The sequence below is a fragment of the Carettochelys insculpta genome, chromosome 27 (genome assembly GCF_033958435.1).
Source record: "Carettochelys insculpta isolate YL-2023 chromosome 27, ASM3395843v1, whole genome shotgun sequence".
In the NCBI taxonomy this organism is placed as follows: Eukaryota; Metazoa; Chordata; order Testudines; family Carettochelyidae; genus Carettochelys; species Carettochelys insculpta.
This window is the reverse complement of record NC_134163.1, coordinates 3,197,840-3,210,758: the sequence shown is the minus strand read 5'-3', so window position 1 is coordinate 3,210,758 and position 12,919 is coordinate 3,197,840.

Sequence of the window (12,919 nt, the reverse complement as noted above, 5' to 3'; positions counted from 1 at the left end):
AGCCTGGGGGAGATTTACCTGTTCACTGCCCTCATGGACTGGTTTGACGTTAGCTCCCCAGCAGGTCGGGAGCAGACTGGCGGAGAGATTGTGGCTGAGGGAGAGAGGTTTGTATCTTTGCTTCTCGTCCCTTCCTCCAGAGAGATCCGATGGAGTGTCCGGTCCAGGGAAGGGAAACAGACCTGGGGGAGGTGGGGTCTAGGTAGCTGGGCCGAACAGCTGAGCCCAGAACAAGACTGAGTGTTCAGAGACAGCCTGAGTATGTTACAGAAGGCACGAAAAACCATTCACTTTCCCTCCTGCCCACCTGTACAGGGTCTGACCCCCCCACTCTGGGCTGAGCTTTGGCCTTTACGACTCCAAAGTGGGCAGGCCCAAGCCTTTCTACAGACAAAGGGGCCTCCCTCAGGCTTTGTGGGGGGGCTGCCCTGGGCCCCAAAAGCCAACTGATGACTCCGGACAATGAAAACAAAAACGAGAGCAGGTGTGATGGTGAAAGGGTCAAACTAGGGAACGCGAAGGGGAACCCGAGCAGAGAGCCCCAGACGGCGCCCACTGGTTCTCACGGGTATCGGTGAATCTCGTGCATGCTGCCCAGAGGATCGCCACGTGGATGCATAAACCGATAAAAAGGAAAGCGAGTACCACAGTCACACACCTGCCCCTGCCCTCAGCTCGCCTCTTCCCCCTGGTGCTCTGAACGGCCGCCTCGGCCACAGCCAGCAGGAGGATGAGGAGAGGCTGTGAGCGTGTGGGGCTGCGGATGGGGTGTGTCTAAATAAACAAGTGAGGGGACAAGGCCAGTCAGAAGCTCAGCAGGAGGTTGCAGGGGAGCAGAAGAGGGGCTGCAGTCTGCCACGCTGAAGGTAGACATGCGCCAGGGGCTGCCTCACACCACAGATGGGACAGGCTTCAGGGACGGGGGCACCCCACAAGGTCTCGCCCGTGCTCACAGCTCCACGTAGGAGCCATCAGCTCATCTCCCCGATGGGCGGCAGGACTGAGGTCGGTCGAGCTGAGGGGTGTCAAGGAGGGGAGGGCAGTCCCTGCGGGGGTGGGGGCAGTGCCGGACAGGCACCCTGGGATGTCCGTCCATCCGTCCCTCCGTCCATCCGTCCCTCCGTCCATCCGTCTGTCACCAGCTCTGACAGACGCCTGGAGGGGAACCTGGCCCTGGCGCCCTGGGGGGCAAACAGGTCTGAGGGGGTGGAATGCTGAGGGAAAAGGGAGGGAAAAACCGGTTAGTTCCGGTTCCAACTGCCAGCGCCCGACCCGCCCAGTGGGGTCCCAGTCAGGTGCTCCGACTCCATTGGGAGTGCGACAACGCAGTGACCACAACCACAGATTAGGCCATTAACACGTGTTTAACACAACCCCCTCACTGGGTGTGTCTGCAGTGCACAAGGAGCCCAGGGTTGAGACCAAGCCCCTTCTCCACACACACAAAGTGCCCCTTGAAACCAGCTCTCCGGCTGCACACCCACATCTCCGGCTGCCGCTTCACCCGGTGTCTCGTTCCCACCCGCTCCAGGCTTTAGGGAAAGTCGGGTACAACTGGGCGTTAGCCGTAAAGCGCCAGCACCGGGAGTCCCGGGATAGCAGGAGCCCCTCAGAGCAGGGCCACGCGGCAGAGAAGCTGCAGGGGACCGGCTCGGACTCGCTCAGCAGGGCTGAAAAGGGCACAGCTCAGTAGGGCTGCCACCGGTCCCCACGCCTATGCCAGCCTGCCCTCGGGGGTTCCTGTCCCTGGCGCGCACTGCGGGGCAGAACCAGGAGGGGTTTGGCCAGCATGGGGGGGCGGCTGGGCAGGCTTGGCTGGAGCCAGAGGGCGTTTATCCCCTTCTCGGCAGTTATTTCCAGCACGGCTTAAGCCAGGGAGGTTCCCCTCTCCTGTGACGCGTCCCCGATTCCCAGGGATTAGCCCTGCAGCCGCCGGGCCGCGCTGCGTGTCTGGTTTGTGCAGCTGGGTCGGGTCTGTCGCTGGCCATGGGAGGGTGGGGCTTTCCGATGGGCTTTTTCCACCCCTTGGCTCATTTCTCATTCTCCCGGGGAGCCACCGGACCTGATGGGCAGAATTCCCAGCGGGGCGGCGTCTCGCCCGGCTCTGTGCTGCCCGAAGGTGATGGGGGATCAGGCGTGTGTCTGCGTGTCCCCAGCCCAGCTCAGGAAGAGTCCTATCTGTACCACCAGTTGCCTCTCTCATTGGCTTGTGCACCCCGGGGGCGGGAGCTGCCGTACGGTTCTGCGCATCTTGTACAACGAGGCCCGGCGGGACGTGGGGGTTATTTATTATCATTTTCAAGGAGAGCGTCCTGGTTTGTTTTGCATCACTTGTAATTTTAGGAAATGGTTGTAAATGGCCACTCTAGTGGGAGGCCTGGGGAGATCGGACAGGCCGGGTGTATCGGGCGATCACAAATGGGGTGGTAGAGGGGGAGACTCGGGGGTTCCAGCTTTGTAGCTGTGAGCTCACACATTGGCAGCAGAGGTACGGATGTCTCCAGCAGCGTTTGGATGATCATCAGTGGGACTATTTTTTCCCCAGTTCCCCTCTGCCTGGTGAGACTGGCTCTGACCTCCCTGTGCTGAAAACATCCAGGGGCCTCCAGACAGAGTTGTAACCCCGTCCCCAGTTCACAGAAACCGGCTTTGCAGTGATCGCCCTGGAGTTTGTATTTCATCTGCTATGGGAGGAGACCCCAGCCTGGGCTGGAGCAGTGGGAAGAGAGAGACCTTTCAGGGCTGATCCCCACTCTCACAGTCCGAGTGCAGAAGGTGGGGGCCTGCAAGAGACATTAAAATCCCTTGTCCCTCCAGGCTTCTGCTTCGAAGCTTCCCACGGCCACAGGTTTCCTGACCCAGGGAGGTGGCTGCCACCACCCAAGCGAGAGAACCCTGTTTAGAGCCCAGGCAGACAAACTTGAGATTTCTCCCTGTGGTGTAACCCCAAGCTCAGAACCCACCGTCGGAGAGAGCTGGAAAAAAGGGGAAGTAATTAAACTGCAATCTGACATTTGACCTTTCAGTCTCAGGCCGGCATAGACACAGACCCTTCCCTTGGACACAGGAATTAAATCATTGCCCTGAAAAGGTGACTTATTGACAAACCAAAAGATAAATACACCAAGAAAATGACAGAGCTCACTTGGTTGCTAGAGGTTACAGATCATCTTAACAAAGGCAGCTCAAACCACAGACGATGACTGCCCTGGGACTCAGTTTAGAAAGGACAGTGCACGGGGAGGGGCCGGGGAACTCAGCTAGCCTGAGAAGTCCCCACGTCAAACCCAAACTAAACAATAACCTGATCGGATCTGACTAAACATTTCCTCCCTACTTAAATGTTGGTATGCCCAGGTCGTGTTGTGGCCTGAATATCTACTGGATTCATTGAGCCTGCTCCGGATTAGACATCTCTGTCTCTGTCCGTCTCACTCCCTGGCCCCCCTGCCAGTGGCTGTTGAACCACCTGGCTGTGCTGTAGGTCAGAGATTTTTCAGATGGGTGGTCAGAGCCAAAGGAATCTTTGACAGCTGTGTGGCTAACAGGAGCGTCGAGTTACACTTTCCCCATTTCCTTTTCCCAACTTGCCAGCCCCGGCAGTGGTTCCTCAGCTGGGCATGTAATGGCATCACAGATGCCAAGGCCAGAAGGGGTCATTCAGTCCGACCTCCTGCACTTCATAGAGGCCACAAACCTTCACTCACTCCTGTCCTAGATCAGGTATCTGTGGCTGGGGAATGAAAGAGCCCCAGGGTCTCTGCCAAGCCCACTTGGTGACAGTGGTGGGAATTCCTTCCTGACCCCCCATCTGGTGATCATATGCATCAGGAGCATGTGGGTGAGACCCAGCCAGACTCCTGGGGAGAAATTCCCGCTCCATGTCTCCTACAGGAGGAGGCAAAATTGACCTGTGAGGGGGTCACCTCACAGGTCCCAAATCCATGCGGGTAATGAGACTGGGGGGGAAGGGGCTGGCTGCCCCCCTGGGGTCAGGATGCACGGCTCCAGCCTGCTTCCCCTTGTCCCACCTGCAGTGACGCTGAAGGCACTGACATTCCTGGAGCTAAGCCGCAGCCCCTGTGTGGCTGGCCGGACCCTGGCTCGGCTGCACATCTTCCCAGACTGCCTGGAAGAGCTGCTGCTGGCCAGGTGCCCCAGGTCACAGAGCATAGGCTGGCCTGGTTCTACCAGCTCCAGTGAGGGAACATGGGGCTGGGCTGCGCAGGAAGTGCCCTGCAGGGTTCAGTGTGTGGGGCTGTGAACTGGGTGCCTGGTTCAGAGGCTGGCTTTAGGATGGTGGGGGCAAGGGGCAGTGCAGCGGGGTTGTGGGGGGGGTGTCTATTTCCATCTCCCAAAGGAGGGTGACATCTAATGGGTAGATTATTTTAGGAGTGGAGGGAGATCTAGTAGTTGAAGTAGGGGCAGGGCTGGGCACCAGGACTCCTGGGTTCTCTTCTCAGCTCTGGGAGGGCAGTGGGGTCTAGTGGTTTGAGCTCTGGCGTGCTCTCCCTCACTTTCCCTGTCACTCTGTGCCTCGGTTTCCCTTGGTGAGTGAGGGCACGTTCCCAGCAACCCGGGGGAGCGGTGCAGTCCGGATAATTAACTGAGAAGGGCTTCATGCCACTATCGTGAGCATACTCAAGACAAACCAAGGAGCATGGGGGTTACTGCAGCCCATTGGGCTGCCCCACAGCTCCGAGAAGCTGCCTCAGAGCAAGTGAGGGGGAGACTTCCCCTTGACTGGCCAAAATGTCGCCTGCCTCAGCTCCCTGAGGCCTCTGACATACAACAAGAGCTGCCTTCCCCACCACAGGCACCCCGTGGGCTGGGTTTGCCTCTACAGAACTCTCGGGGTAAACTGAGGCACAGGGAGGGAGTCGTGAGTAGCTTGAGCTGAGCTGGGGAAGCAGCGCTGTCTCCCACCTGCCCCTGCCTGCTCTCCAGCCCTGGCAGGCCCCTCATGTCCTGGCTGCCCCTTGCAAGGGAAGGGACACGACCCAACTGGATTTCTGGCCATGCAGCTCTGTGCTCCCACTGGAGAGCCACCCAATGGGACTCAGCTACTGACGTCCCTTTGAACACCCAGAACTGCTTCTTTGCCCTCTGGGGAAGGAGGGGGATTAAGGGGCTGGAGCACATGAGCTGTGAGGAGAAGCTGGGGGATTTGGGTTTATTTAGTTTCCTGTAGAGAAGACTGGAGAGCGATTTGATAGCAGCCTTCCACTACCCAAAGGGGGGCTCTAGAGAGGATGAAGCGAAGCTGTTCTCAGTGGTGACAGATGGCAGAGCAAGGAGCAATGGTCTGAAGTGACAGAGGGGGAGGTGTAGGTTGGATATTAGGAAAAACTACGTCAGCACAACGGTGGTGAAGCACTGGAATGTGTTACTGAGGGACGTGGTGGAATCTCCATTCCTGGAGTTTTTTTAAGTCGGAGCTTGACAAGGTCCTGGCTGGGATGATTTAGTTGGGGTTGATCCTGCTTTAGGCAGGGGGCTGGACTAGACGACCTTCTGAGGTCCCCTCCAGCCCTCGCATTCTATGAGTCTGTGATTCTGATCTGTCGGCCTTTTCCAGATGTATTAGATTCTTTTCCAGTTAATTGATTCTCATCTGATTTTACCCGTTTTATCATCTTCAGCCCTCTCCTCCTTAGTAGAACACAGAGAATCCCTATTTATCGACCTTCCCGTAAGAGATGCCTGTGTCCAATCCATACGCTCCTCTGCACCCATCTGCTCCCCACAGCCCTTCACTTAAAAACTGCTCTGTGGCATTTCAGTGTTAAGTGCCAGCAGCCTGGTTCCATTTTGGGGTAGGTGGGGCCCATCCTCCCTGTACAGCCTCCCGCTTCTCCAAAAGTTTCCCCAGTGGTAATGAATGTGAACCTCTCTGCCTGGCACCGTCGTCTCACCCCTGCACTGAGACTCTGAAGTTCTCCCTGCTCACCTGGCCCTGCACGTGGAAGTGGGAGCGTTTCAGAGAGCGCTGCCATAGAGGGCCTGGATTTCAATCGCTCCAGGATCTCTCCAGGTCTCTTCCAGTTCTATGACCACCCCGGAGTGCTTGGGCAGCTGCCCAGGAAAGATTCAGGGCCACTCAGCTGGTTTGCAGAGCACCCAGCACTGGCAGCCTCTGTTTCTATTGCAGGCGCACAGCCACACAGGCTTTGGTGCACATACACATTTTATTCTGCTGATGGAGGGGAACAGTGGTGAGGAGGGAGATCTCAGTGGTTAGAGCATTGGCCTGGTAAACCCAGGGCTGTGGGATTAACCCTTCAGAAGGGCCTTCAAGGGTCTGGGGCAGGATAGATTGAAAAAAACCCCAAACTATCAGGCCTGGTGATGGGTCCTGCTGTGAGTGGAGGGGACGGGACTTCAGTGACCCCTTGAGGTCCCTTCCAGTTCTACAAGATCTGTCTATCTCCCCTTTCCAAGCGGAATTCAAACCCAGGAGCACTGACTCCCACACCTCTATCTTAACCATGAACAGCCCCCATGCCACACCGGCGGTGCTAAGGAGCTGCTCCTGAGGTCACTCCACTTACCCAAGGGTTGTCACTCACTTGCTGCAAAGGTATTTATGCCCTGGTTCAGCCAAATATGAACCTTGTTGCCGCAAAGGGCCCTTTGGTGTGAGTTTCAATCAGGGCTAAGCGATAACTTAGATGGGGGGGAGGGGCACTCCAAGATTTGGGGCGGTGGCCAGGACCACACTGCTCTCTGGAGGAGGTGCGGGGTTGGAGATGGAGATTGGGCATGGAGGGGAGCTCAGGGTAGGGGACTGGGTGTGTGCGGGGGGAGCTCCGAAAGGAGTTTGGTTGCTGGAAGGGGTTGTGACCGGGACACTCTATTGGATGAAGGGGCCAGGAGGGGGTGTGGGTGCAGGAGAGGATTCTGCCCTGGGGGAGGGGTGTAGGAGCAGGGAGGGAGTTGGGGTGCAGTGCCAGAAGCAGGCTCTGGCCAATGGGGGTCCTGCAAAACCTCTCAGCTCCCATTGGCCATGCACTGCTCCTGCCCCCAGGAAAATCTCTCAGCGAGGGGCTGAATTCAGCCACCGGGAGCTGAGAATTTGTGCTGCACTGCCCCACCCCCAGCAACTTCTCTCAGCCCCATTGGCCATACACTGCTCCTGCTCCAAGGAGAATCTCTCAGCGAGGGGCTGAATTCAGCCAACGGGAGCTGAGAAATGGTGCTGTGCTGCCCCACCCCCAGCAACATTTTTCAGCTCCCATTGGCTGGATTCATGCACAGCTCCCACCTCCAGCAAAATCTCTCGGCTCCTATTGGGTGCTCTCCTGGAGTTGGGGGTCCCCAGGCCCTGCCCCCACCCGCAGGCAGACTTGACTCTCACTCAGCAGGGAGAACAGAAGGTTATCAGGTGACAGGACACAGCGCAGAACAGACTTGTCAGCACAGGAGCCAGACGCCCTCAGTACAATCTGTCTTGGGGAGAGGGGCCCAGAGGGGGTCCCTGAGCCAGGCCCTGTCTCCTTCCTCCCTCTCCAGCCAGACCAGACTGACCCCCTCCCAACTGCCGAGTCCCATTTCCAACAGCCAGGCCCCTCCTCCCGCCTTTGTCCTGTTCCCTGGGAAGGAAGACAGGGCTCACAGGATGGCCCAGGTTACAGAGAGCAGGAACTCCCCTTATCTCCCTGTGAGACGCCATCACACCCAAACTCCCATCACCACCACGCACTGATGCTGGGCCTAGGGAAACTGAGGCACCTGCCTGGTGTTACTGCCGGGCATCAGGAAATGCAAGCAACCTAACCAGGGGGATAAACTCCTCACACCCCGACCTGGTCTCAGCGTGGCCTCAGGCGGGAGGGGTGGGGCTGGAGTCTGGCCTCCCCCAGCCCTGAGCTCACCTGCTGCCATGGGGTGGGCAATGATTTCTGATGGGGCCAGTGTGAGATTTACAGACCCGGCCAAGGGCTGCACTGATCTTCGGAGGGAGGGGGGCTCTGGGGGCGGGCATTGGGGGCAGAGGGAGCTCAGGGGAGACAACTGGGGTGTGGGGTCCAGGAGGGGGCATGGGGCCGGAGAGGGAGTTTGGGTGAAGGAGAGGTGTGACCTGGGGCAGGGAATTGGGGTGCAGGGCCCAGGAGGGCGCAAGGGCTCCAGAGAGGATTGTGGCCAAGGGGAGAGGCGTACAAGGGGTACAGGTCTGGGTGGGAGCTGTGACCTGGGATGGGGGAGGAGGGGACAGAGGGTTCTGGTGGTGACCTGGCTCAGGAAACCCTTCCCCACCCAGCGCACAGCCGGCAGCTCTCAGTCACTGTTTATTTCTCCTCTCCCGGCTCCCAACCTGCTGCTCCTCCCTCCAGCCGCCCTCGCGTTCCCCCTCTTCTCTCCCGGCTGGGCTCCCTGCAGGGCACCAGCTCCGCGGCTGGGCCGGCTTTGCGCTTCCCCCACATGCGCGTCCCTTCTGGGGCTGGCTGCAGTTCCACTGAGCAGCCGGAGGGAAATCCCGGAGCCGCTGTCTGGGCCGGCAGCTCAAGCCAAAGCCCAGCGGAGAGCAGGGGGAGCGTCGCCTGCAGTGTCCGGCCTGGGGCTGGGCCCTGCTGCTTGGCTGGACGGAGGAGCTCACCTGGCTGCCCTGCTCCGCGCTGGGCTGGCTGCAGGGTGCAGCTGGGGGAGAGCCGGGGACACAGCTGGAAGACGGAGGTGACAGTCGGGGTCCAGGCACCCGTGGGGAGAACAGAGGCTCTGAACCCAACGACTCAGCAACGACATCATCCGGGTCCCTCGAGGGGCCGGGGAGCACCAGGGCCGCTCAGACAGACAGTGGCAGGGCAGGGACAGCCCCTCTTCCCTGCACGCTGCTGCTCGGCTGGGTCTGAGCCCAGGAGGGAGCCTCTCCCCCGGCCCCAGAACATCGCTGGGATGAACGGAGGAGCCCAGGCTGGAGACAGGGAACACGCCCATCCCCTCGGCCAGGGGAGCTGCCCTTGGGGGGCACCTGGAAGGGGGGGCAGTGACGCCCAGCCCCAGGCCGGAGCAGCACCGGGGCAGGGAGCTGGGGGGCAGGGCAGGGGGCCGGTACCTGAGGCTGCCCATGGTGCTGGGGGCGTTGGCCAGCACAGTGCTGGGGGGAGAGTCCTCAGGCTCGTCTCCAGTGATTTCCTGTGAGACCCCGAGGAGACAAAGGAGCCTGTGAGATTCGGGCCCCACTGACAAGTCTCCATGAGGAGCCCCACAGCCAGCGCCTGCCCAGCCAGCAGGATCCCCCCACCCCTCCCGCTCCTCCGCCTGCTTCCTGCCCAGCACACAGGGCCCCTCCCCGGGGTCCTGCCCAGCTCGGCCCCTTCGCCTTCTCCCCCTCCTGTCAGAACTGCCCCTCCAGCACCTTCCCAGCTCCCCAGCTGGAACCGGCCCTTCCTCCTCCCCAGCCCCAGCTGCCCCCAGCCCCTCGCTCCCACTGCCCACACGTGACCAGGTCAGAATTTCTCCTGACTCTTCTCCCCAGTTCTTACCCCCTGCTGCCCCCCACCCCCACCCTATGTCCCGGGGAAAGCCCTGCCCAGGAGATGGACACTCAGGTCCTGCCCAGCTGGGGAACATCTGTACCTTGAGCTGCTCTCAGGTCACCTGTCCTGGAAATCAGCTTCCTCAAAGTCCTCCAGGAACAATTCGACATCCTCCTCCTTCTCCTCCTCGTTGTCCTCCTCCCTCTCCTCCTCCTCCTCCTTGTCCTCGCAGGCCCTGGGGGGCCCTGTGCCAGGAGGGAAGGGGACAGGGTGACTCCAGCTGCCAGCAGGGTGAGTGTCCCCCAGACTCCCTGGGAGGTGTCAGCTACCCCGGAGCAGCAGGGAACCAAGTAGCAGCTGCACCCGCTGTCCCCACCCCCCATTTCCCAGCTGCAGGGCAGCTGTGTGATGGCTGCTGGTGTTGGTGGGTTTGGGGGCTCAGGCCACACATCGCGGCTGGGGACCCACCCCCAGATCACTGGGAGAGCCCCTGGGCCCAGAGCATTCCCAGCCCCCATCCGCACCCAGCTCTCCCTCAGCCCAGCCGGCTCCTCACCTGGAGCAGAGCAGTTGCCGCGGGCGTCCTCGCTGCTCCACGAGACCCAGGAGAGGCCGCTCTCCCAGGGCAGGATGGAGGAGTGGCTGGTGCTGGGTGTGGAACCCTCCAGCTCCTGGTCGGAGGCGACCAGAAGGTCCTGCTCGGGGTGGGGGCTGGGCTCCTGGGGCAGGCGTCTCTCTCCGCACAGGAGGCCCCTGAGCCACCCTGCCCGGCTCCCCTCCTGGGCTGGGTCCCACCTGCAGAGGCGCAAGATGGGCCAGCTCCACCCGGCCCTCACCGCCGCCTCTCCCGCCTCGGCGCCTGCACCGGCAGCGGGTTGCCTCTGCCAGGAGCTCAGGCAATTGCAGCTCCTGGCCTGCCTGGGAGCTGCCTCCCCGCCCACGGGGACGGAGGAGCTGCTCTGCTCCTGGGGAAGGCGGCGGCTGGTTCCCACAGGCTCTGGCTCTGGAGCCACCTTCAGAGCCTTCCTCCTGGGCACCCGCAGGAGCCTGGCCAGCCTGGAATCTGGCAGGGAGCAGGGGTGAGGCTGGGTCAGGGCAGCCCCTCACTGACGGGCCTTCTCAGTCCCTCCTCGCCCCTGCCCCGGCCACAGCAGCCCCTCATCCCCCCACAGGGGTGGGGAGCGGCAGTGCCAGCCTGGCAGGAGTCCACTGCATGGGCACTCCCAGCCTCCCCTGGCCACTTCTTCTTATTCTTTGAGTAAAGTTTAGAATTCCTTGTAACTCAACACCCTGAAACCCCCATTTCTCCGTCACAGAGGTCATCTAAGTCCTTCCCCCCTGGGCTCACTGCCCCCAGAGTTAGTGACACATGGGGACCCCAAGGGACAGAGAAGGGAAGCAACCCCAGGGTCCAATCCAGCAGGTGACGGCAGAGCCAGAGAGAGAAGCCACCAGTCCTGACTTCTCTTCTACCTGACGTGGAACAGCCCCTGAGGCAGCGACAGCGCCCAGGAAACCAGAGGGTGGGGACGTTTTCATGGAACCTGTTTTCTGTCCCCAAATCCCACTCTGACAAACCAGTTCGTAACGTCAGACCCCAGCCAGGGTGAAAATTCTTTGCCAAATGTTTTGTGGCCAAACAGAAGCATCTCCCCTTTGTCACAGGAGAAGAGAAACCAAACAGGAGAGACCCCCATGGCCCCAGCGGTTCCAAGCGACAAAGCCCCAGGTGGGGAGGGACATTCTGTCGCCTTAGCCGAGTGCTCGCCAGGCCGAGAATCCAGCTGGCCCCAGGTGGAGCAGACTGAGCAGGTTCCCAACCCCTTGGAGGCTCTCTCCTGCTCAATGGGGATGTCCACTCGGTAAGGGACAGGAAAAATCAAGAATCAATCACGTGACGGAATGGAGAAAGCTCAGCAGAGGTTCCTCCAGGCGCTCGCAGACGCCAACCAGAAAGCTCTCAGCCCTCGCACAGAGAGACCTCGAGGGGGAGACTTGCTGAAGCAAAAGCCACAGGGGTCTCCGAGCTCATCCTGGCCTCGCACCTCTTTTCTGCCTGGCTGATGTCAGAGTCTCTCTGTGAGGTCACCACCTCCACCCCCCAGTTTTCCCTAATGTGCTACAGTCCTGCCCCAGGCCTGTGTGATGTCACTGCCACAGCCATTGCCTCCCTGCAGGGCTGATGTCCTGCCCCTGGCCAGCCCCTCTGAGCTATTCCCTGGGGTCGCCCCACTCAGGGACTGTTCAGTCTGGAACCAGAGAACACTGGAACTGGGCGGGACTGGGAGAGGTCATCGAGTCCAGTCCCCTGTCTGCACGGCAGAACCAGGTGTCATCCAGATGATCATCCCTGATAGGTGTCTACCGAACCTGCTCTTCAATATCTCCAGTGAGGAAGGTCCCACAACCTCCCCAGGCAATTTATTCCAGTGTTTATCCAACCTGACAGAAAGTTTTTCGTAACGTCCAACCTAACCCTCCCTTGCTGCAGTTTAAGCCTGTTGCTTCTCCTCCTACCCTCAGAGGGCAAGAAAAACAATTTTTCTTCCTCCTCTTTGTAACACTCTTTTCGGTACTTGTATTCTGGGAACACAGCCGGCTACACGGTGAAACAGCCGCAGAATCACCTGGTGACATTCCAGCATTTTAACAAGATTGTAAAGAGAGAATCCCAAGAGGACGACTGTGTGTTTGTTGTAGGCTGTTTCTGCTGAAGTAATAGGAAAGACCTCGTTTTCCAACCCCGACTGCTGCTCACAAATACCCCTTCACACAGACACTCCTCTGCAGCCTCATTGCAATCCTGCTGGGTGATGATGGAACTCCTGCCCTTCGGTTTCATTTTTAAATAGCTCCAAGTGAATGCTGAAATGATAAAACAAGTGAAAATTGACCAGATTTCTGCCAGTATGATGTCATCACACACACACTAACCCCGTCGGTTTCAATAACTAGAGAGTGACCAGCTCTCCTGTTCTAGGGGTGCCAGAGTTGAACCTCCAAAAAAGAGAACACCCCTGTGCGGGAGTGTGTCTGTATCTGTAGCTACCAGCTCAGGTTGCAGAAGTGTGTCACGTTCTATAACCCCTTAGCACCAGGGAAGCTGGTAGATCCGGACGCAGCTGCGCTGTCTGTCAGGGGTGTCCTCTGAAAGTACAAACATGATAACCCTGTCCCAGGGCTGGCAACCAAACCAGCAAAATAGGAACGTATCATATTCTGCTCAGAACTGAAGGCTCCCCAAATGACTTCCACTGTGCACAGATCCCGCGAGTTCATCACGCCCACGAAGAGCAAGGCCTCTGGATGCAAGCGTCTTGAGCACCCTGAGCATCCTCTGCAGAAGAGAAGCGGCTGTGTCTACACTGAGCCCGAGTGCCAGCAGTTTGATGCAAATAAGCAGTCTCCAAAATACAAAAAGGTGGCTCATTTGCAAATTAACA